Consider the following 22,681-nt stretch of genomic DNA (forward strand, 5'->3'; position numbering starts at 1 on the left):
GTTTTTAATTTGTAATACAGCACAACCATTCACTGGTTACAATTACCAGCAATGAAATCGGGCTGGGGAATAAATAATGCTCCAGTGGTCTGTTTCAGAACATGTTCTGTTCTGTTCCCAATTACAGGAGGCAGATGAAAATTCAGAAGCGTTTGACATTAGTAAGTTCTTAAGGACAATATAAAAACTCTGGTTTATTCCACAGGCAATTCCTTTAAGGGGAAGATTTTAGTATATTAAGGGTGAATTTATCAAAGTTAAGCATACTTTGCAGGTATATAGTGTTAGCATTTGCTATTTTTCAAAGCTCTACACACATCTTAACTAATTAACCATCACTCAGGCACAGCTCCCAGTGAACCAGGCTCTGAGTCAGCAAGATATATGGGTCTGGTTTCAATGTTCAAGAAGCCCACGGCACCCTGAAATAATGGATTCACGGCTTTCAGTGGTATTGCCTAGAACCCAGACAGAAGGTTGGCTGAGTAAGTGCCCAAGCACCCAACCCTGCTCCCACTTTCAATGGGGCTAACTTTTAAAATAAATAAGTACGTACGTAGATAAAGCAGATTTGGTGACAAAGTCATTTTATAAATTTGTATCTATTGCAAATTATTTCAGTTAAAAAAAATCAAAATGGTTTGATTCCAAGTGACTTTTCATTTCAAGTTTTCCTTTAATTTACAAAAAAATTCAAAACAAAATTTTCTTTTTCTTTTTACTTTCTTACTTACTGAAAGTTTTGACAAATTGCATTTTTGGTTTGACCCGAAACAAAGATTTTTTGATTTTTCGGAATTTGCAATAAACCAAAAGGTTACCCCCTCAGCATTCCTCCCAGTGAGAGTTGTATCCCCAGCTTGAGTGGGAGCAGGAGCACAGGTCCTTATTTTGATGTGTTCCGGTTTGTTATGAAAGAGGAGACACTGCTCCAGATACTGTTTTGTGTCAGGGTCTCCATTCAGTTTTTCTGTTCTGTTCCCCATTTTCATCTTAAATTACTTATGAGCCTGGGAACTGTTCACAAGCATTAGAGGGGCCAATTTATTAAAACAACATGCATAAGAAATGTATGCCAATACTGCTGTATAATACCATTTCAATACCGTACTTCTCTAATAGTCACCTGACTCCAAAAGGGGCAGGGTTAGGGAGAAAACGGCTGTCTTCAAATATGCAACACACGCTTATAAAAATATATCAGTAAATACAAATCTGGATTGTCTCCTTGGAGACGCCAGAATGTATATATAATAGGCATACCTTGGAAACCATACCTGCCACCTGGGAATAGGGTTAAGACTGCTAGAGAATTGCATTACAAGTACTTAACCCAATTAAGTTGCAGTGAGAAATTCCAGTGGGTACATGAGTTAAGGCAGGCGATGGACAACAATATATGGGTTGCTTTTATTAGGCCAAACTCTAAGTCAAGTGACTTTTGCTGAGAGACCCTAGAGAAGTGAAATGCAGATATAAAACAGTGATGAAAATATGCCTAGGACAGAATGAAGTTGGAGCAAGTTCTGTCTTTGCTACTGACTCATTTAATCTCTTTGGGACTCAGGTTTCCTGCCTCTCTATCAGGGATACTGTGAACACAACCAAGACACCTTCCTCTATATTGACAGAGCCTCAGATGAAAAGCCCTGTAGAAATGCAAAACACTTCGCACCAGAGTTATTTCTGTGTGGGACTGTTTGAAGCTGGAGGAAAACATTGAGCAAGATGACTAAGAGCAAACATGTCCCAATGTGCAGCTGTCTAAGTACTTACATGGCTTTGGTGATAGATACACAGAGCAAATGTGTCCTGACTTCTGTCCAGCCTATGTACTATATACCATAACAGCGTCTATCTGAGATCCCAGCTCCACATCACTCCACTCCACCCCCACCACAAAAAAATGTCCTCGGGAATTTGGGAAAAACAGGTGCATCTTGCAGCACATAAAGGTGCCCAAACCCATACTCTAGGCCACCAAGGTTGGAAGTGATATCTGAACTTTTAAGATGGCCATCTGACTTCAGAACAACAGGAAATTCCCATAAAAAGAACATCCAAACATTTGCATTTTCACCAGAGTGGCCACTCTATCCATAAAGAAACCAAAGGAGAGATTGTGTCTGGCAGTAATGAAATACACTCATAAAAAAGGTGTGGTGAATTTTGCACTAGTGAAAATGCTAGATTGACAGCCCTGGAGATTGAAGTCCTCTGTTCGCTTCAGGGCCGCCGAGAGCGGGTTTGGGCCCTGGTGAAAATTTTTTTTCAGGCCCCCCAGCAAGGGCAGACTGGCTAAACAGGGCTGACGAAGCCAGGGAAGCTGGGCTCTAGGCCCACTTCTGGACCGCCGGGCCCCGGTAATTTGTACTGGCTTCCCCCAGCTCTCGTTGGCCCTGTTCACTACAGAACAGGTGCAGCCCAAGCAGCAGTGTTGCAAACTATCCCCTGCTCCCATCCCAACTGTAACTTGAAGGCATCTTTAGGGTGTAAACAGGTGGCTCAGTCTCCAAAGCATGACTATCCTTTTGCTTCCCCATAGAGCCTGCTAACAAAGGACCCAGTTCTGATAGTAGCAGCAATGGTCTTCCGGGATGTGGACAACCATCTGTGCGGAGCTAAGAGATCCACTGGCCAAATTCAATCGAGCCACCAAGCAGCTATTACACAGTAGCACTATTTCTCCCCCATTTTCTGGACTGGCCTCAGTCCAGCAACTTTGAGGTTCAGTAACTCTGGCTCGCTATCCTGCAACCAAGGCAATATTCAGGCTGTAAACCAAAACAATACTGAACTAACATGCAGGTGGTGGTTGTTCAAGAGAATTTAAACACGGTTATCCTAAATTGGTAGGATCTGACCCGGATGCCTCACTGTTCATGATAGAGATTAGACTGCATTCACCTACTACTGCCATCTTCATGATGGAATGGAAACTGCCAAACTGTTTAATAGGCTCTTTACTTCTAACAACTGACAGATTCTTCTTTAGCGCAAGCGGTAGAGAGGCCTGTGGTTTTAGAGTTGGGGGAAGGCAGGGAATATCTAGGTTCTATCCCTGCTGACATGCTGGAGATCAGAGTTGATGCATGTTGCAGCAAAGCGACAAGTGCAAAATCCTAGGCAGGCATGGATTAGTTGCACTATTATATCGTGGCGCTAGATTTTACAAAGGGGTGGAGAGAGCTTTCTTAGCTGTTGTCAGGATGTAGGACAGAATTCATTACCCTTGTAACCAAAATGAAACTATTAATATGCCAATTTCCACCCATAAATAGATATAGCAGAGATTGAATTTATAAAAAGGTGAGTGGCTTACCAGATGTTGTGTGTGATGACTTTGGTAGGAAGTCTGTAGATCATCAGCTAAACAGCAATTCTCCTGAGGAGGCAAAAACAAAGAGGTGAAAAGAAGAAAAACTCTCCCCCAAGCCAGAAGACAATTACAAAGACACATTGTTTTAAAATCAAAGAGGAAACAGAATATGTTGGAACATGTAAGGAATGAAGCAAATACAGACTGTCGGGGTGTTCAAGCTAGAGCATGTCCATCTCTTTCCAAGGCGAGTTGAATGAAAAATAATGTACAACAACTACAGAATTATTACTGATGTGTCAGGAGAAAATCTCAGCAGTGTGTTGACAGACATTTAACCATAGGGAAACCAGCTCCATTCCAGGTTGAGGTCACCAAGGACCAGGCTAATTTCCAGGGTGTTTGAAAGGAGGTGCTGGGAGACACCCCCAGGTCAGGACTCTAGGATGCAGCAAGACCTAGCTGGTTCGGTTTCCCTGCCTCACCAGGAACCTGCTGCCTTCCCCGGTCTGTGCTGGTGATGGGCCATACTTCTCACTGCTTCCAATGCCCACGTCTTTCCTCGGGCTGGAAGCCAGCTGAGGTGAAACAACACAGGAGTAAAGATTAAGGGTGGAGGGGAACCAGCATGGAGCCCAGGTTAGCTCCATCCAGGGACATGGGATGGGTGGACAAGAGAGAATGCAAGTCCATTATGCTCCTGTGGCGGGATGGGTTATCCAGGTGATTGGCGGAGAACTCTGGAGGGGGTCTTGCTCTGGGGGATGGAAGAGGGCGGGAGCAGTATTTTAACAGAGCTGAGGACTGGAGGATGAAGTACATACTCTTCTCCAGAGCTCTAAGGGTTAAGAACCATTGGGAACAAACCAAGGAAGGAGACAATGTGCAGTAAATCAGAGGGTCTCTCAGGAAGCGAGCTCTGATTCTCCTCTCCCCAGACAGAGCCAAGGACCAGCAAAGCCAAACAAACAAGTTTCTTAAAATTTTGCTTCAGTTTTGGCCTGAGTGGGCCTCCCTGCACCCTCCAAAATAGCTTGCAGTTGCTGAGCTCCTTAAAACAAAAATTTGGCCTGGAGAGGCAGCTACAGCTCCCAAGACACAACACTTGGTTTCGATGGAGGGGGACAGAGTATATTAGAAGCGGTTACCGTCTGCTCGATTGTACACACGTTAGGTGCAGGCTCTGGGGAAGTTGCCAATAAGGCCTTCAGCGGGGGCAACCTTGTTTTGCTTGAACTGGAGAAACGGATTATTTAGAGACTGCATACATTGCACAGGAAGGCAATGCAGGCTGAAATGGAGGCACAGAGATGTTAGCTGGGTGTTTCAGACTGGTAGCTAGTTGACAGTCGTGAGCTGTAAGGGCAAACCAGGCCTGTGGTATTTGAAGATTTTCCCACCTCTTTGTATAGATAAAGCTAGAACCAACCTTCCCGCTCCAAGCTCCCCAGAAATTCTGGGACAATTTTGATCTGCGGCTTAATGGTTACAGCTTCTATCTACTTTTTTCCCCCCACTTTGTTTTGGTCACTGTCTGTAATTGAGAGCCACTATCAAATCTGCTATACCACAAAGGGTTCCAATACAGAGGCAGGGCTGATATGGGAGGCAGTCTAGAGTTTAATGGATACTGCACCAAAACCTGGGCTCTATTCCTGGCCCTGGCCCTGACCTGCCGCGTGAAGGGCAAGTCACTCCCTCGCTCTCTGCCTCTGTTTCCATTCCCACCCTTTGTCTGTCTCGTTTGACTGAAAGTTCTTTGGGGCAGGGACCATCTCTCACTAATGTTCGTGCAGCACCTAGTCTAGCACGGCCCTTAGTTAGGGCCTCTAGCAGCTAATGTAACATAAATCCTTTTTCACTGACACTGATGTAAATTGTGAGTAGCTGGCATAAGATCAGAATCTGGCCCCGTAGCTGAATGCAGCTGTCTAACCATGTATTTGCTAAGCTCATTAAAACACAGAACACAAACATCAGGCAACATCAGCCACATCCCCAGACGTCTCAGAATTCAGAAAGCTCTGCCATAGGAAAGCCTCCAAAGCCCCCCGAGTTTAGGTTACAAGGTAAGATTAAGACACACAACATTCACTTTGTGTGACTCGAAGGGCTGAGAAAATTTAAGGCAGATTATTGAAAATAAAAAGTGGAGCAGAAACAGATTAAAACTACTGCACCATGACCATTAATGCAGCGATGGAAAATATCAATCACGCCATTGCCTCTGAAGCTAGCTGTGAGAGAAGAATTAGGAGATTTTATGTTCCGAGTACCAGGAAACCACAGGGCCCTGGTGCCTAGTTCTGAAAAGAACACTGTTTGAATCACAAGGAGGAAAGCAGAGCCAAGGGGAGGGCTTAAAAAGAGCAGTTTTAAGAGTTCAGAGATATTCGAGCATTTCAGAAAGTGTCTGAAGAAAGTAGCCCCAAAATTAGTTGACAGTAGTGTCACTGAATGCAGCACTATCAAGGGTTGACTGGCCGTTTTAGGGGACTGTAAAACCTATTGCTAAGGCCTGGTCTACACTGGGAGGGGGGTGAGCTAAGTTGATCTAAGTTACGCAACTTCAGCTACGAAAATAGCGTAGCTGAAGGCGACATACTTAGAGCTACTTAATGCGGTGTCTTCACTGCAGTAGGTCAATTGCTGACGCTCCCCCGTGAACTCCGCCTAAGTTTCTCACTTCAGCAGAGTACCGGAGTTGATGGGAGAGGGGTCAGCGGTCGATTTATCGTGTCTTCACTAGACGCGATAAAATCGACCCCCCGCTGGATCAATCGCTCCAGAGGTAAGTGTAGACATGCCCTAGTCACCAATTCAAGTCCAGCCCATCATGACATCTAGTGGCTGCTCTGTGGCCTAAGATAAATAAGTTTAGTGGCATCCGTCCAGTTCCCACTTCCCAGTGTCCATGCGCACAGAAACTGGAACAGATTGGAAACAAAGTCAGACACACCAGGGACTAAATGGATTATGAAGACTGAACTACCCATTGCCTTGAGTGAGGCATAGGTGAAAGTCGATACGCATTTAGAAGTCAGCGTTAGAGAATGCAAAGTGCTTGTTGTCCATCTCAACATGACATTAAGATGCACAAGGGCATTTTAAAAATCCTGTGCACGGATTTAGATCCACTGGGCATGTTCAAAGAGGCTACAACACACCATGCATGAGGAGTAATGCAGCTGTGGGGTCCTGTGTGCTGGGCATGTCAAATTAACATAGCAAGAGGAAGGAAATGAGTTTCTACATCCCTGAAAGTTTCCTAGATGGTCAGCCGTTTGTATCTGCAAAGCTATGCAGCAAGATCCTGCATGCCACACCAGTGCTGGGACACAGTATGAAGCACACAGAAGGCCACGCTTCAATAGAAAGTGGATTTCCTCACTAAGGCATTCACAGTAAAAAAAACTATTTAATAAAGGGGGAAAAGCATGTGAAAGAAGAACTGCCTGGCTGATGCTAAAGATAAGGCTGCCTGTATCTACAGCATCAGAGAAACTGGTCAAGGATTACCGTTCTGGACTCAGAATATCTTCTCAACTAGCTTCAAACCCAAATGAGAGTAATCCACATAATAGATGTAGCAGGTGCAGCTAAAGGCATAAAAACATTTCTCTACTAGAGATCAGTAAGGGTATATACAAGCACAGCTGGTTTAGCTAGAGGAAAAAAAACCCAGCCTCCGCAATAATGCCTTCTGTAATCCAGGGATTTCTGATTTTTAAAAGAGTCAGACCAGGTTTTTTAGAGAAAGTAGCTTTGCTAACGGAGCATTAAGCAAATCATTGTAATTGTTACTAACATAAAATACGATTTGCTTAGAAACCTGGTTGCCAATTATGTTACAGCTCCCTGGGAGCTAGGGGTGGTTGCCAGTGGGTCCCAGCTCGCACAGACACACTGAGAGCTAGCTCTCATCAAGTTAGTGTGCTAAAAACACTGGGGTAGCCATGGTAGCATGGGCAGTGGTGAACAGTATGAGCTAGTCGTCCCGAATACGCATCCCCAGGGTCCAGGTGGGTTTGTACTCAGGGCGGCTAGCCCCTGCCATTGCTCCCCATTGCCCATGCTACCATGGCTACACTACTCATTAGTACACTAGCTTGAGACAGCGAGGTCAAATGTGTCTGTGCGAGCTGGGACCCACACCCCTGGCTCCAAGTATAGATGTAGGGTGACCAGACAGCAAATGTGAAAAATTGGGTCGGGGGTAATAGGAGCCTATATATATAAAAAAAAAAAGACCCAAAAATTGGGATTGTCCCTATAAAATCGGGACATCTGGTCACCCTATATAGATGTAGCCATTGTGAAGTCTGCCACTCAGCTCCAGTCATCTTGACCAAAGTTTCTTTTTAGCTAGAGGGACATCAGGAGCATTGCATTTAGCTGGTTATTATGGAGAATCATCGTCCTCTGGGTTGCAGTATCACCTAGGTGCCCAATGTGCTAGGTGCTGCACAAACACAGAACTAAAAGCCTGTTGCTGTCTGGAAGAGTTTACCGCCGAGGTAATTTGCTTCATGTCAGGCTGTCAGCTTTTGGGGCAGGGACTGTCTTTTTCTTCTGCTTGTTCAGCACCTAGCACAGGGGGGCCATTCCTAGGTGTTCTGGCAATACAAATATTTAATATATAATATTAATAGATTTTGGCTACAGAGACCTGCACCAAAAGCCTCAAGCCAAGACACACTTGTACACTCTGGGGGAGGCTGGATCCAGAAGGGAACGTGGTGCCAGACCTTTATTTCTATAATGGACTTAGCCAGAAGCCCAGATCTACTCACTGCTGAGGGTGGGAGGGAGAGTTAGAATTGGATTTAGCGCCTAACTGTGCAGCTTGGACCCACCTGTTGTTAATTGTAGCAAATTGCTCTCCCAGGTTGTTTGCTGGGATGGGGAGCAAGGGGCAAAGTTTCTTTGCTGAAGCTGACAGAGCTTGGCCGCATGGCCAGTTTGTCCTTTAACCCACAAACACACCTGAGGGCTCAATCATTTCTATGTGCTTGAATTTCTGGTGAGCTTTTTCGTGTTTAATTTAAGGAGGCCCCACACACTGGCGTTCCATAAAAGCCCAGCTGTAACACACGGCACGTAATCATAGCTCAAGTGTTCACAAAAAGTGAGCAAGCATCATCACCATCCCTATTTTATAGATTGAGACTGAGGCAGAAATGGTCAGTGGCTGAGCCAGGACTGGAACCCGTGACTCCCAGTGCACTGCCCTGTCTGCTGGATCAGCTGTACTGGGCTGAGAAAGACGGTACAGTGCAAGCCTGCTTGCAGTTGGCCCACTGCTGCCTTCCCTACACTTGGTGCATATTGGCCTTGCAAAACTATTCAGCCCATCTGAACTTTGGGTTTTCCCTCCAACAAGGCAAGAGATTTTCAGTAGATATGGCCACTGTTGCCGATTAAAACTATGTAAAAATCCCAACAGCAGAAGAGCTCTTATTGCCAAATCTCCACCAGTGGAATTAAAAAAAATTATATGCACACTTATAGTAGAAAGGAGCTCATTTGTATGTGGCAGAATTGGCACCATGGCTGAGGGAGGTAATTTAAAGCAGAAGCAAGACTTCATACAATGATCCCCTTTTAAAAAGTAAATGTAGCATCTGATTCGAAGAGTAGGTGGCTTTTCCTCAGAGAAGAATATAATCTGAAGGCATTAAAGGAGTCAGAGTCAGGATGAAGTAACCTGACCAAGTACAGTAGGGTTACTATACTGGATATGCAAAAATGAAGTGATACATTCTTTAATTCATTGCAGAGAAGAAAGAATTGCAGTCAAGCTTCATTAGGTTAGTATTGGTGGAGTATTATACCATCAACATGAACCCACTAAGTAGTTTGTTTTCATCTGTGATTGCACCTATATTTGCTGGTTGCTTGTTATGTTCCCCTCATCAGGTAATAAATCTGCTATAGACAGGGCCCATCAGCTCATTAAATATGTGATATCATGCAAATTGCATATATGACATGACACCAGGTTCTCCGCCAAAGGGGCCTAGCAGGATTTCATGAGCTGTGGCACAAGAATACAGCTCTTTTCAGTGGATACCCTAGATGAGTGCCTAACTTTCTGCAAGGAACATCTAAACATGCAGCTAGGGACGAAGATCAGGGGTGACTTTCTGAATAGAAAGCATCTCCATACTGAAGAGCTAAGCTCCAGAAAAATCAAGGTGCTGCGCCTGGGTAAATAGAGGTAGAGGCTATTTATTTTTAGCTTTATTACTACTAGGACTTGTTGGGAGGAGGGCATTTAAGCCATGAACTCAGACTTTTATTCTTTGGGATCCCAGCTACAAAGAATGGCTTAACTACTAAACTTTCATGGAGAATATGGAGTTCCACAAATGTAGGATCTGAATTAGATTTGCTGCTGCACCGTGCTACCCTAATTTAGAGAAGCATTTCCCATGGCATTTACATGATTGCTGAAAGATGGAGGTGGTCCTGGGATGGCTATTAAGAGCATCAAAGTAAGGTCAACTAGGAATTTGGAGCCAGACTGTCAGCTGGTGTCTGTGGACTGACACTGATTTAAACCAGCTGAGAAACTGGGTACAGGTGTCTAGTTCCCCTCCATAAGTGATGAGAAAACCCCATGAGGTGCAGAGTTTGGTTCCTGTTTTAATGCTTCTCCAGACTCTCTAACAGGCTGGTTGGATGTTTTCTGACAGAACGGCCTTCCATTGGAAAATGCCAATTTGTCAAAATTGAAATAGAGCTGGACATAGAACCCAGAACTCCAGACTCCCAATCCGGTGCCCTAGTCACAAGACAATACTCCTTAGGTCCCATGTACAAGATCCACTCTGTATACATTAGCACATGTGCAACTGATAGCTGAATGACTCATTGTTTATGCTTACCTACCTCGGAATATGAATAATCTTGGACTCTGGTATCAGTACTTCACTTAATTCCATGGCAGACTGGAACATTGTACCCTGCATCGTCATAGGGCATATGTGACAGTCTGTACCGTATGTTCACCACTTTTACAAGACTATGATAAATTTTGTACACAGTATGTCTTGTGTGGTATCATTTGAAAACTCATAATTTGCTGATCATTATTGGCTTGATAAAAATGTGTGTGGCAACATTGTATGTAAAGTTAAGATTCTACTGTATGATCTTACTAAGGCATATTCCAAATCTGGGGAAGCAGCCCAAATGCGTTCCTCGGAGACAAAAGGTTAGTCAGAACCTCAACCAGGTGTTAGCATAATGAAACGGACTATCATTTGGTTAAGTGGCCATTCTTTGTCAGGAAGAGGGTTGTGAGGGAGAAATTTACAATTTGGCAATGGAACAGCTTGGGGTTCCTGTGTAAACAGTCTGGCTATCACCTGAATGCCAGCTAAAGATGATTCTCAAAGAGGCCCCGAATCACCTCTCCCCTCATCTCTACTCCCGGCATCAATAACATTTGAAAGACAAAGACTGGGGAAGGGGTCCTGCTGAAGGGATTCAGGCAGACTGCTGTAAGCCTATGGTGAGAGAAACCTTTTTGCTTTAAATTCATTTAGTTTGTTAAATTCGGTATTAGCTTGCATTTTACCTTTTATTTCTTTGTAACCAATTCTGACTTTTATGCCTCGTTACTTGTAATCGCTTAAATTTTTTTTATCTTTCTGTAGTTCATAAACTTGTTATATTTTATCTAAGCCAGTGTGTTTGGATTGAAGCGTTTGAGATAAGAGGGTCTGTGCATATCATTTTCCATGACTGAAATGACAGGCTTTCTATGACCTTGTATTGTTCAGAAGGAAAGAGCTGGGCAGTACAAGACGAACATTTCTGGGGACAAATCTGGGACTGGGAAATTCTTGGTGTCGTGCTACAGTATAATTCAAGGGTAGCCGACTGACTGACTGAAGCACTCCTGCAGTATCACTGGGGTTAATTTACATGCTGGAGGCTGTGGGAGAGCTGGCCAGGAGTGGTTGCTCTCACAGCAAAGCAGCGTAAAAAGTTAGAGAACAGAGGGGACACAGCTGTCCAGTTTGTACCCTGGTGAACATCACAGTATAGTTCAAGGCTGCTTCCTAACTGATGCATTTTCATCTTTGCAACTAAGCTCACAGGAGGTTTGATTGTCTGACACGGAAGGTCTCTTTCCCGGCCACAGTATGTGCCTTGAAAGTGGAGAGTTATAGGCCACTGGAACAAAGTGAAACGGGATTTAGGATCATGACTAATTTGTTGAGCTGCACAATGTGGTGGCCCACCCTTTTCAGACTGCCTTTTAAAACTCACACGCATGGCAATTTGATCTTTGAAAACAATGAATTATTGCAAAGGTGATTTTAGTTCCTCAGCATCAAAGCCACAACAGGGATGGTAAAAGCCGGCTGGATGAAAATAGACCTTGGGGCAGATCCTCAGCTGCTCTAAGTAAGTGGTCAGAACTCTATTGAAATCTGCCCCAGAGTTTTTGGGCCTAAGTCTTCATAGCCCTGCACCTTGTGTCCTCACTCTGATTGAGCAGTATTTTGCACCCGCAGAGATTAGGGAAAGATCTGTTCAGCATGAATACTTAGCTGGTACAGTAGAGCTGGGTGGGAAATGATTCTCCCATCTTGCAAAACAAATTTCAAAAATTTTCCCATGAGGATGAAATCAAGTGGTGGTTAGGGCATTGAATTACCAAGGGCTTGAACCTGAGTCTCCCACATGAGTATATGGCCTGTTGGCTACTTCAGGAAAGCAGAGAGGGCCGAGGGATAGGTTAGGGTGTTTCTCTGCCTCACCAGACATTCCAAGAAACCTCTCAACAAGAGTTTTGTTGACCCTGGCATGATCCCCCACAAAAAAAGGCTTGGTTTTTGATGAATCAGCATTTTCTGATTATGAACTCCCCACCAGCTTCACCACACAGTTCTTTGAACAAGTAATACACACAGGATTTTTGTAAGCATCCCAACATTTTAACAGAGTAGACGTTATTGTTAACTGTAAGGAGTTATTTCTCCTCCAAACTGCTTCTACCAACCCTAATTAGGAGGCTGATGGGAAAAGCTGCACCATGTGAAAGCAGCATCTGAGTGAAAGAAAGTGTGGAAGGAGATGTTTTACGTCTGTTATCAGGTGTATTATAGGACCACCCAGAGGACTAAAGCGAAAAATCACCCCCCACCAAAAATATGCCCCTTTGTGATAGGAACTGTACAAACGCAGCGTGAGAACCAGTTCCTGGTCCAGAGAGCTTACAGAGTAATGATATTCAAACTTAACAAAAAGAGTTGCTGAGTTGAACTGAGCTCAGTCAATCACAGACTCATGGAAACTAGATGTGTACAAGGCCCACAAATCTGGATCCAGATTTTGGGAGTGTTGAGAGCTGGCTTTTGGATTCAGCCCCTACATTATGCAAAGCCTGTTCTCTTGTCATTCAGGGCAGACCATGGGCCCGACCAAAGTTCTGAGGTAACTAGTTGCTGGTGCGACTCATGTCTGACAGAGAAAGAACTATTTGCTTTATGGGAGGAGCTGCTGTTGCTATGAGAGTGGAAATGAACATGTTCTCCTGGTGCAAAGTGGAGCTTTTTACTGCATGGAAGGCATTATGGGAGGTCTGGGGAAGAAGATGGACACTTAGAAATCTTGTGTTAAAGGAACAAAATCCTTCCATGAAATTTGCACTCTATTTGTACTTTTCTTTTAGCATGGAATAAAAAAAACCAACTACTCACCTCCCCCTTCCACCTGGTGTACAATTGAGGGCCAGATTGCAATACTCTTACTCACCTTGAGTAGTACCTCACTCCACAAATGGTCCCACTGAATCCAATGGGACTATTACAGGACTAAAGTACTACTGAGGGTGAATGAAGGTATTGCAGTCCGGCTCTGATACACCTCTACCCGACCCGATATAACACGAATTTGGATATAACGCAGTAAAGCAGTGCTCTGGTGGGGAAGGGCTGTGCACTCCGGTGGATCAAAGCAAGTTCAATATAAGGCGGTTTCACCTATAACACGGTAAGATTTTTTGGCTCCCGAGGACAGCGTTATATCAGGGTAGAGGTGTATGTTAGAGATGAACCCCAACTACAGATATCCCTGAAACGGGAATCCAGATTTGAATATCAAGAGCGGCTCCTTCTTGTGATTAATGGACTGAGACGAAGCCCTATCTCTAAAACACACCTGAGCTTTGGGTCCAGACCCACACCTGAGCTCTATGGCTCAGGCCCATCTCTATTTTATAGTACCAGTGAGCATAGGAGTAATAAATACCATTTCAAGACAATGGGACACAGATTTTTCTTCACTTTAAATACAGCATTTCTGGCAACCCACTAGACTCCTTTTACCAAAGGAGACCTCACAGATCCCGACAGTGGTGATTTATATGGCGATTGTAGCTATTTACACCATTGATCAGGAGAGCAGATGCCAGGAGAGCCTAAGACTGGGAAGTTTGAAGCAACTGAGGATACTGCTAGATCTGCCAATTGGGCAGAAGAAAGTCTCAAAGCACAGAGGAAAAATCCGCACCAGTATGAAGATGCTACTCGCTATAGTGATGTGAGCGGACTTTGTTGCCAACATCCATTATGTATAAGTATTTCCATTTCTTCTTTGGTTCTCAACACCATATCAGTCCTCAGCATAACAGCTCACAGAAGCATTAGCTTGGCATATGTGGATTTAACTTCCATTTCTCAGTGAAAGGGAAAAGGAGGTGTTTGGTTTTCTGATCTTCTTTGAACATACATTGCAATCTGCCCTTTCCCTTGTGTTGCTGCTCAGTGTCTGCTCTGGCCATCCAAGTTAAACCCACACATTTGTCTGCATTAAACATGCAGGGGCCTGGGGAATTATGTGGATTTACGACACGGCTTTTCTGCATTTTGTGTTCTGACATTGCCAAGTGTAAAATGTGTATCTGAGCATTCCTAGCTTATAGACCCTACCTAATAGCACATGTAGCCTTGCAGCCAAGGATTTTAAAGCGCATCACAAGCATTAAGCCCCACACGTTACGTTCCCTGTTTTACAGAAGTGGAAACTGAGGAACTGAAAGGCAAAACGATTCAAAAGGAAGGTAAAGGCTACCACATGGAAGTCCTGAGTCTCAGCTCCCTTTTCTTATCTGACACACGTTGCCTCTCAAAGACACAAAGGATGGGTTGTGGGAATTCACCATGATTTCCCCCCCTCGCCCCCACACTAGGACTATTATATTGGGGGAAGACAGTCTAAAGGCCTTGAACTAGGGTCCACGCCTGCCCCCATTGAAATTACTGGCAAGACTCCCAGGACTTTCAGTGTGGCAGGATTGGGACACCCTAGTATTTACCAAAGGATACGATTAATGCTGAGTTCTCCAGACATACAGTTAGGCAATGCAAGACCATTGGTACATTAGAGAAGAGACTATAGTGGCTTTATGCAACACATTAATGCTTCTCCCCTCCAACTGGTCATAGATTTGTGCCCGATTCTGCACAGATAGTCCCTGTTCTTATAAGAAATCCCATTGATTCACGTGAATAAGATTTGCAGGACTAGATGTCCAAGAGAGGAAGGCATGAATGCGACCTCAAGAGCTGATTGTAATCTTGCTCCCAAAATGCCTGCTTACCACTATCACCTTCTTAAACTAAGACAACAAAGAAGGACCAGACATTTCAAAATCGCCTGGTCTCTTACTGGTCAACAGTAACTGACACCGTCTGGCTGACCTGTGGAGACTCACATGTGTGTACCTCAGGGAAAGCAGAAAGCTTCAGGCCAAAGGAACTATCTCAGGGATTAATCTGGGCCAAGGGGTGCAAAGGTGGGGCCAGCTGAGTCAGTTCATGGCTGCATGGTTGGAAGCTCATTCACACCATCGCAATACAAAGGAATGAAGGGGTAAAACCTGGTCCCAGTGAAGTCAATGACAAGACTCTTACTGGTTTCACTGGGAGCAGGATGGGGACCAATGGTCTGAATAACTCTTATGCCTGCCAATCCTGGCAGACAGACTGCAGCTGCCATGGTGGGGAGTCGCGGGGAGAGGGGGTGTGAGGAAAGAGCACGCACCTCCAAACAGGCGGTGTACGAGCCACATCTAAGCATGCCTCTGCTGCCTGGGTATTCATAGGTAGGATGTCCCTGGTGATAAGCATGCCTGCATCCACCACTCCCTCATTCCCCATGCTGTGCCTCATTAAGGAGCACAATAGGAGCCTTTGTTTAATTAATTAAGGCTCATAGCATCTCCCCGAGGTAGTTAAAGGAGCTGGAGAAGGGAAATGCAGAACCTTTTCTTTTATAATTGCCTCTAAAATGGAGGCACTTTCTACTCAGGCATATGGATAATGCAACCAACCACATGCTCCTTTTTCAGAGACACTGGGATTTTTCAAGAATCAAAGATCAGAAAGGCTCACTCTGGTCATCTAGCCGGACCTTCTGCAAAACCTCGGCCAGAGAATTTCATGCCAAGAATAAGGAGAGTTTTTGGGTTAATGCAGGGAAAATTAAGACAAACCTCCACAGCCTATATTCTGTGTGGCCCCAGTTAGATACAATGATCATCAATATGAAATCCTGGCCAGTCAATAACCACAGTCTGATGACTGTGCACGACATTCTAAGAGAACAAGTTTCAGGATGAATAATGCATACACTGTTGTCTTGACAGAAGCAAACTCAGTTTATAGTGCTGAAGGAATCCTCTCAAGATAGTTTGGTCTGTCAGAGCTTGTTGAAAGACTACCGCCAAAGCACAGGCTTAGGAGACGATTCTCTAGATTTCCTTTCTCTGTTTCCTTCTCCCATTCTTGTCATAATTGTGTCTCTGCCTCCGCGTCTGGTATTTTGTTTCCAATTTACCTTCTCCGCACAAGTTTTGATTCTGCAGCAAAGAGCTGCATCATTTCCTCCCTTCTTGTCGTAATGCTCTCCATGCTTCCATTTGGGGTATTTTGTTTCAATTTTCTCTCTCATGTATAATTTAGTTTTGATGAATACTCGATGACAGCTCTTTTGCAAGTTCATCCAACGGCTTTATCTTTGAAACGTAGCTGCTCCATTTATCCACTCCCAACTCCGGGCCTTCATTTGTGGTGCACCTCAAGCTTGGAGCAGTTTCCCACTTCCCTTTTCCCAAACTCTCCTCTTTAAACCCAAGTTCTTCTGTGAAACCTTCAGACACTGATGCTCATTGACTGGCCATCCAGGGCATTTTGCTTTGCAGTTTGTGTGGTGTGTCTGCTGTCCTGGGGATAGACATTGCCACGGGTGAGACTGTGAGATCCTCACTCTAGGGACTACGGTTAAGAGGATGATTCGTAATAGATAATTTGAGGAGTTAGCTCCATTTTGCTGATGGACTATCTGTGAACAGGTCATTATTCCTGCAAGTCTAGGCTTTGGTCACAAATTAGTTTTTCACATTTTTTGCTCAATGGATTCAACAGGAGCATTCAAAATTCAGACTGTGGTGCTTAATTGCGATTGATCTGCCCAACCACAAGGTATTGTTTCTGCTCCCTAATTAGATGACTGTGTAAGAAGTTCCAGTGCAACTATGTAAGGGGATCTAAAATGCATTTTTCCATGAACACTCCCGCTTTCAAGTTTGCTTTCTGTTGAACAATTTTGCCTGTAAAACTCCATGACCAAGTGCTGCAATGTAACCGAGCTACATCTTGATGCCCTTATACAGGCTAAATGCCCATTGTCCAGACCTACAGGACAAAACGATGCTGTTATAAATACAGATGGTTATTATAGGAGCGCTTAACAGGGCCTGCTGAGAGTGGGGCCCCATTGTGTCGTATAGCTCCTGTCCTGAAGAGTTTACAATCTAATCAGACAAAGGGTTGGAGGAGACATAGCCATGGACTGACTCCTCCAGGGCTGAATGGAAGTTTTAGGAGAGTAAAGATACAGGTTTTGTCACAACCAGCTTGGCGTCCAGACTATTTAGAAGGCATTGGGACAAGTTCATTCCATTGATTTTAGTGTGGACAAAATCTCAGGTCTCTACTTTAACTCCACTTTCCAACTGCATGTTAAAGACCTTAGGCCAAGTTATGAGTTTGCGTTATGTTGGTATAAATCCATCACCTTCTATGGATCCTCTAGGAATTTTCATCAGTGGTGAGCAGGGTCCAGACCCCTTCTGCACTATTCTTCGACTCAGTCTCCTTGTACCCTCAACCAGTCAAGTCAACGCAGTTATAACACTTCACACCAGCCGAGGACCTGTCCCTGGGTTATCACTGTGATACATCCCACAGCTACTCCATACCACACTGTGTGCAATGTGTTCTGGTATCTTGTGTGCCTCACACAGTAACTCAGAACAGTTGTTCCCTGTCTGCTATTTGCACCCCCATCTCAGTGGGAAAAAACATCTCCCCACATTTCAGAAGGAACAACATTTTAAATGAATCCACTGCTGCCTGATGATTGAAGAGACAATTTAAGGGAAGCCATCCAGTAGCTAGGAATCAAGCTCCATTATGCTATATTAAAAATTAAATGCACTCCACTGAGCCAGACAGCCACAGATTGAATTAATAATATTATTTATTCCATTTAACTACTTATGGGTAAAGCATAATCATAGCAGCACTTTAAAATCAACATTGGAGTCAATAGCTCGGGCTCCAGGGTTCTTTACAGAAAACATTGAAGTGTACTGAGCAGCTGGAAGTGAAGTGTGTGAATGTGTGAAATACAGCAGAGCTGGTAACAAGGAAGTTATATGGGCGTGATTGTTCATTTGGCTACTAGTGCTCCAGCAACACTTAGCCTTTGGAAAGCAAGAGCAGCTCACAGAAGATTAGTTGGCCTTTGAGCTAGTGTATGTTCTGGAGCTGGTTGACTTGGGGGGGGGGGGGGGGCGTGCTTTTTGACCAGAGCAAGAACCAGTCATGGAAAATTCTCCTTTTCAGGGACAAGTCAGTAAAATTTCAGTTTTGGAAAGATTTAAAAATTACCAAAAATGGTTAAATAGTTTCCCGGGTTTTGATTTTTCTTTTTTGTTGTTGAAAGCTAAACAATTTCCACAGGAAGTTGTGTTTGTTTTTTTGGGGTGGGGAAAAGGAAAAGGAGAAAAAATCCCTCCCCTCAGAGATTTCCCACAAAAATAATAAAAAAGTTTCAGCTAGCTGTTGTATTTTCCTTCTCCTCCACCCTTGCTTCATTCTCTTGTTTTGGGTTGGTTGTGACTCTCATGTCACACTACTACAGCCTTGTATAGCCATGTCAGGAAGTGCATCCCTTTCTCCCCAAGTATTGTTCACCATCACTCAGGAAATCCAGCAAACTTCTCCTGTCAATACATAGGCACATTTTGTATCACCACCCACTTTGAATTTATTAGGATTCCAAAAATCCAGTCTATTGGGCTCGCAAATAGGATAGATCTGTTGCTGTTATTTCATTCAGTTGATTAGACAGAGATGAAGTCCTCTGGGGCCAAGAGTCCGATCTCTCTTACACCTATGTAAACATGGAGTAACTTCATTGACTTCACTGGAGCTAATCCAGATTCACAGCTGCGTAATAGTGAGATGAGAATCCAACCCTTCGTATAGAACCTTGGGTTCATAAGCACATTCTGTACCCGCATGATAATCTTCATTCTCCAAAGGAGAGCAGCAACTGCGATAAATCAAACAATTTGAACTGGCTTCCACCATTTACAGTGGTCCAGACTTTTTTAAAAAAGGAAAAGCTTTGAAAATTAGATCTACTCTGAAGACCCAGGGGAAACCTTCACCAGAAGGTCTCATAATTCAAGGCTAGAATTAGTTCCCTTTAATGCTTTTTTCATGACAGCTATAATACTCTGGAGTAACATCACCATGAAAAGGTCTGTTATATGACTTAATGGGTCCCAAACACCTGTTAGTTTGGTACATAAGATATTGGAGACACATAAGCCCCTTTATAAACCTCTCTGCGGGTGCAGCTAAGTGTTATTATTAGAATGACTGTAATTGGTCCTAGGCTTGTCAACCATTCTATCTATTTGAGAAGGAAACCTCTGCTAAAATGTGAAACCTGTTAGTATAAACTGCTGCGAGCTCTGCCAGCTGAGCTGCTTCTTCATGAAACCGACTTGTTTTGGTGGCCCCAGCTTGGCCATTAGAGTTCAGGCTGGAACAGGAAAGGACTCTTCCTGGCTTTCAAGAAAAGACCACATCATCATGCAAGATATATGAGCAAAGAAGAAAGGAACAGGCTGTGATAGTTAATACTTTACAACATCAGCTAATGCTGATATACTAGGGCTTTTCAGCAGTAGATCTCCAAGCGTTTATTTTCAAAAGACTTTTGATAGCAGTGTTATGGTCAGTCACAGATGGAACATATTCTGAGCCTTGTCAGAGTGCTTCAATTTGAGTCTGATGAATCTGCTTAATTAGAAGCAGGACACCACTGCAGAGAAAAAACCCACAGGGAGCCAGTGTGGCAATTCCTAACTTCTCCAGCAATGAGCGGATTATTATTATTGTTTATTATTTGTATTCTAATGAATTCTGTGTGTTTAAGAGAATTTTTTTTTGATCCTTCGAGATGACAGAGGATCTGGGAAATGTACACTGTACCCCAGCTTGGAATGGTTTCCCTTTGACTGCCTGAGAACATACATGGCACAGAGATCCTCCTACAAAAGAGCTTTGATGTGGCTCCCAGGGAATTCACAACACTGAGACTGCAGCGAATCTGAGTTAACCTTTTTCCAAGTGGTGATGCTCTGAAGTACAGCATACATCAGTTTGATTTGTAATTGGCTACAGAATACCCAAGAGGTACATTATGTGCCAGACCCTCAGCTGACTTCATTGGACCTACAGCCATTTTTTTACCAGCTGAAGAGCTGAATCTGTGTATTTATCCGTTCTTATCCCCTCCTGGGCATAATCTACTGTTGAAAAGTCCCCAAACAAATTTCTCTCACAACTGTGTGTCCGGTATATACTGCACCCTGTCTTCTATGCATTCATCTAACTGGAAGCTTGGAAAATATCAATGTCCAAGGGTAAAGTTAGTCCTATTTTTGTTGCAATTAACCTCAAAACTAAGTTGTTGTCATGCAATTATATTTCTCCTTTGGTCATTTTCATGGGAATAGGGGAGTCAGAAATTATGTTAACATGTAAAATAAATGAAAGAAAGACAGACAGACCTCTACCTTGGGCTTTCAGCCAGCCATACAGAACAACCACCCCTGCACTTTTCATTTGGTTCCATGTTCTGCTCAGACTAGGAAAAGGAAGGACAAGAATGTCGAGTCTGTCAATTTCATGATAAATTGGAAAGAATGAAGAATTAACTGTCAAAAATTTCACTGAAGTAACTTGGAGCCTGTAAGAGTCCCTCACTGATGTGTATTTATGTAAATCTAAATCAGTTTAAATTCAGGTTTTCTTGAATTCTGACAGAGGTTATTAAATCCCTTTATGACAGGCACTCTATACTCTACATAACCCCAGGAACTGTTTAGAGATTTTGCCCTCCTTTTAATGTAATACTTTGCAATTATATGTTGCAGAACCTTTCAACAGAGGATCTCAATTTACAGATATCAATTATGCTTTTCAACACCCATTTGGCAGACGTGCATATGCTATTTAATCCCCATTACACAGAAGGGTAAATTGAAATGCAAAGAGGCTATGTGATTTGCTCACAATGACACACACTGAATCTGTGGCAGATTCAAGAAGAAAGCCCAGGTGTCCTGTCTCTCAGACACCTACAGTAATCACTTAGTAACGTTGCTTCGCAGTGACAGTCTGTATATTTTATAATGCTGGGGCAGAGATGAAAGGAACGAATGCACAGGATAAATACATTAGCCAATAACCCTAATGTGCCAATGGCTCAAGTGAAGTCAGATTGGTCCACATTAAAGGCAGTTATAACTCCAGCCACTCTTTCAGTCTAGATTTCTTTATCTAACGTATGTGCCTGACTCTGCTCTGTGGAACGTGTTTTAATTTTATAGCGCACATTAGTTATGTGGCTTTCCTGAGCCAAGAACTTCATGGTGTGTAGCTGTTACCCATAAAATTCATGGAACCGGTCACAAATTTTCCTCAGATACCATAGAGTAAGCAAATCACCCTGTCCCACGGCCCCCTACTCCTTTGTATAGGAGGAATCCCATTGCTCAGCCTATTAGCTCAGTGGTTTGAGCGTGAGCCTGCTAAACCCAGGGTTGTGAGTTCAATCCTTGAGGGGGCCATTTGGGGATTGGCCCTTCTTTGAGCAGGGGGTTGGACTAGATGACTGGTCCCTTCCAATCCTGATATTCTATGATTCTTCCCTTATCTGCCAGGCCAACAATTTATGGGTTGTTCTGCATAGTCATTCAGTGTAGGCTGCCTGTATTTCAAAGTTTGGTAGGGCTGTTCCTTTAAACAGTTGGGCACCTGGCCAGCAGAAGAGATCAGTTGAGCTGGTCTATATCTGACCCTAGGATGGTACGTTTCTTGGACATCTTAACTGTGCAAGAATCTCACTGACTTCAATCAGAGTTGTGGCTGAACCTCCCCTTCGGGTTTTGGGCCCCATTTCAGCAGCGCACTTAAGCAAATGAGTCACACCCACTGAAATGAGGGGAATTTAAGCACATGTTAAAGCACTTTGCTGCAAGCAGGACTTGAGCAGGAGGCAGACAATTAAGCAAAAAGTCTTTACTGGAAAGATAGCAGGACTGCCAGACAAAACAACCCCTTGGGGTTACCAATAGACGTCAAGTTAAATGCTCCACTGAGTTCAGTGGTTACTTCCTAAGTTTGTTTCTTTTTTAAATCAGCCCAACTGGAAAGCAGAGGTCCACGAAACTGCTCTTTGACCACATCAGTCAAGTATCATTTCCCCCTCCCAAACGTCTGTGTTAAACACGTTTAGTAAACCAACAGGGGACAGCCAATCCCAGTACCTTGCAGTGCAGTAATTCAACTTCCAGCTTAGCCTGCTGCATGCTACCCAGGGTTATCCTCCCTCTGCCTCTCGCTGAGCCACGTTAGCAGGTCTGGCTGGAATAAGCTCTTTGCCTTGTTCAGGAGTGCCGCCTCGTTAGCCCAACCGTGAGCATCTGTGAGGTGTGCATGGCCGGGGGTGTAGAGGAGACTTGAACAGGAAGTCATCTCTCTGTTCACCAGATGCTCCCTGTTACAGGGACAGCAAAGAAAAATTGGGAGCATGGGGTGGAAACCAGCTACTTATAGCCATAAGAGGCAGTAAAGTCACTGCTCATCTGGGTGGGTAGCAGGGTCAGGCCTACAGTCATTAGTTAGGGCTGTGGCCAGATAAGGGAGATTTTTAATTTATATTTTTTTAATTAATTAATTTTCTTTGTTGAGTTTT

The 22,681-nt window shown here is 43.8% G+C and overlaps 1 protein-coding gene across 1 annotated transcript in view; it reads right to left on the reverse strand.

Annotated features, from left to right (window-relative positions):
- CCDC92 (coiled-coil domain containing 92) overlaps positions 1 to 3,344 on the reverse strand; it is an 86,613-nt gene extending 83,269 nt beyond the window's left edge. The window contains exon 1 of the mRNA XM_044990244.1: positions 3,323 to 3,344. The gene's annotated coding sequence lies outside the window, so the exon portion shown is untranslated. The remainder of the gene's footprint in view (positions 1 to 3,322) is intronic.
- Positions 3,345 to 22,681: the final 19,337 nt, after the last annotated feature.

Source organism: Mauremys mutica, chromosome 16 (assembly GCF_020497125.1).
Source record: "Mauremys mutica isolate MM-2020 ecotype Southern chromosome 16, ASM2049712v1, whole genome shotgun sequence".
NCBI lineage: Eukaryota > Metazoa > Chordata > Testudines > Geoemydidae > Mauremys > Mauremys mutica.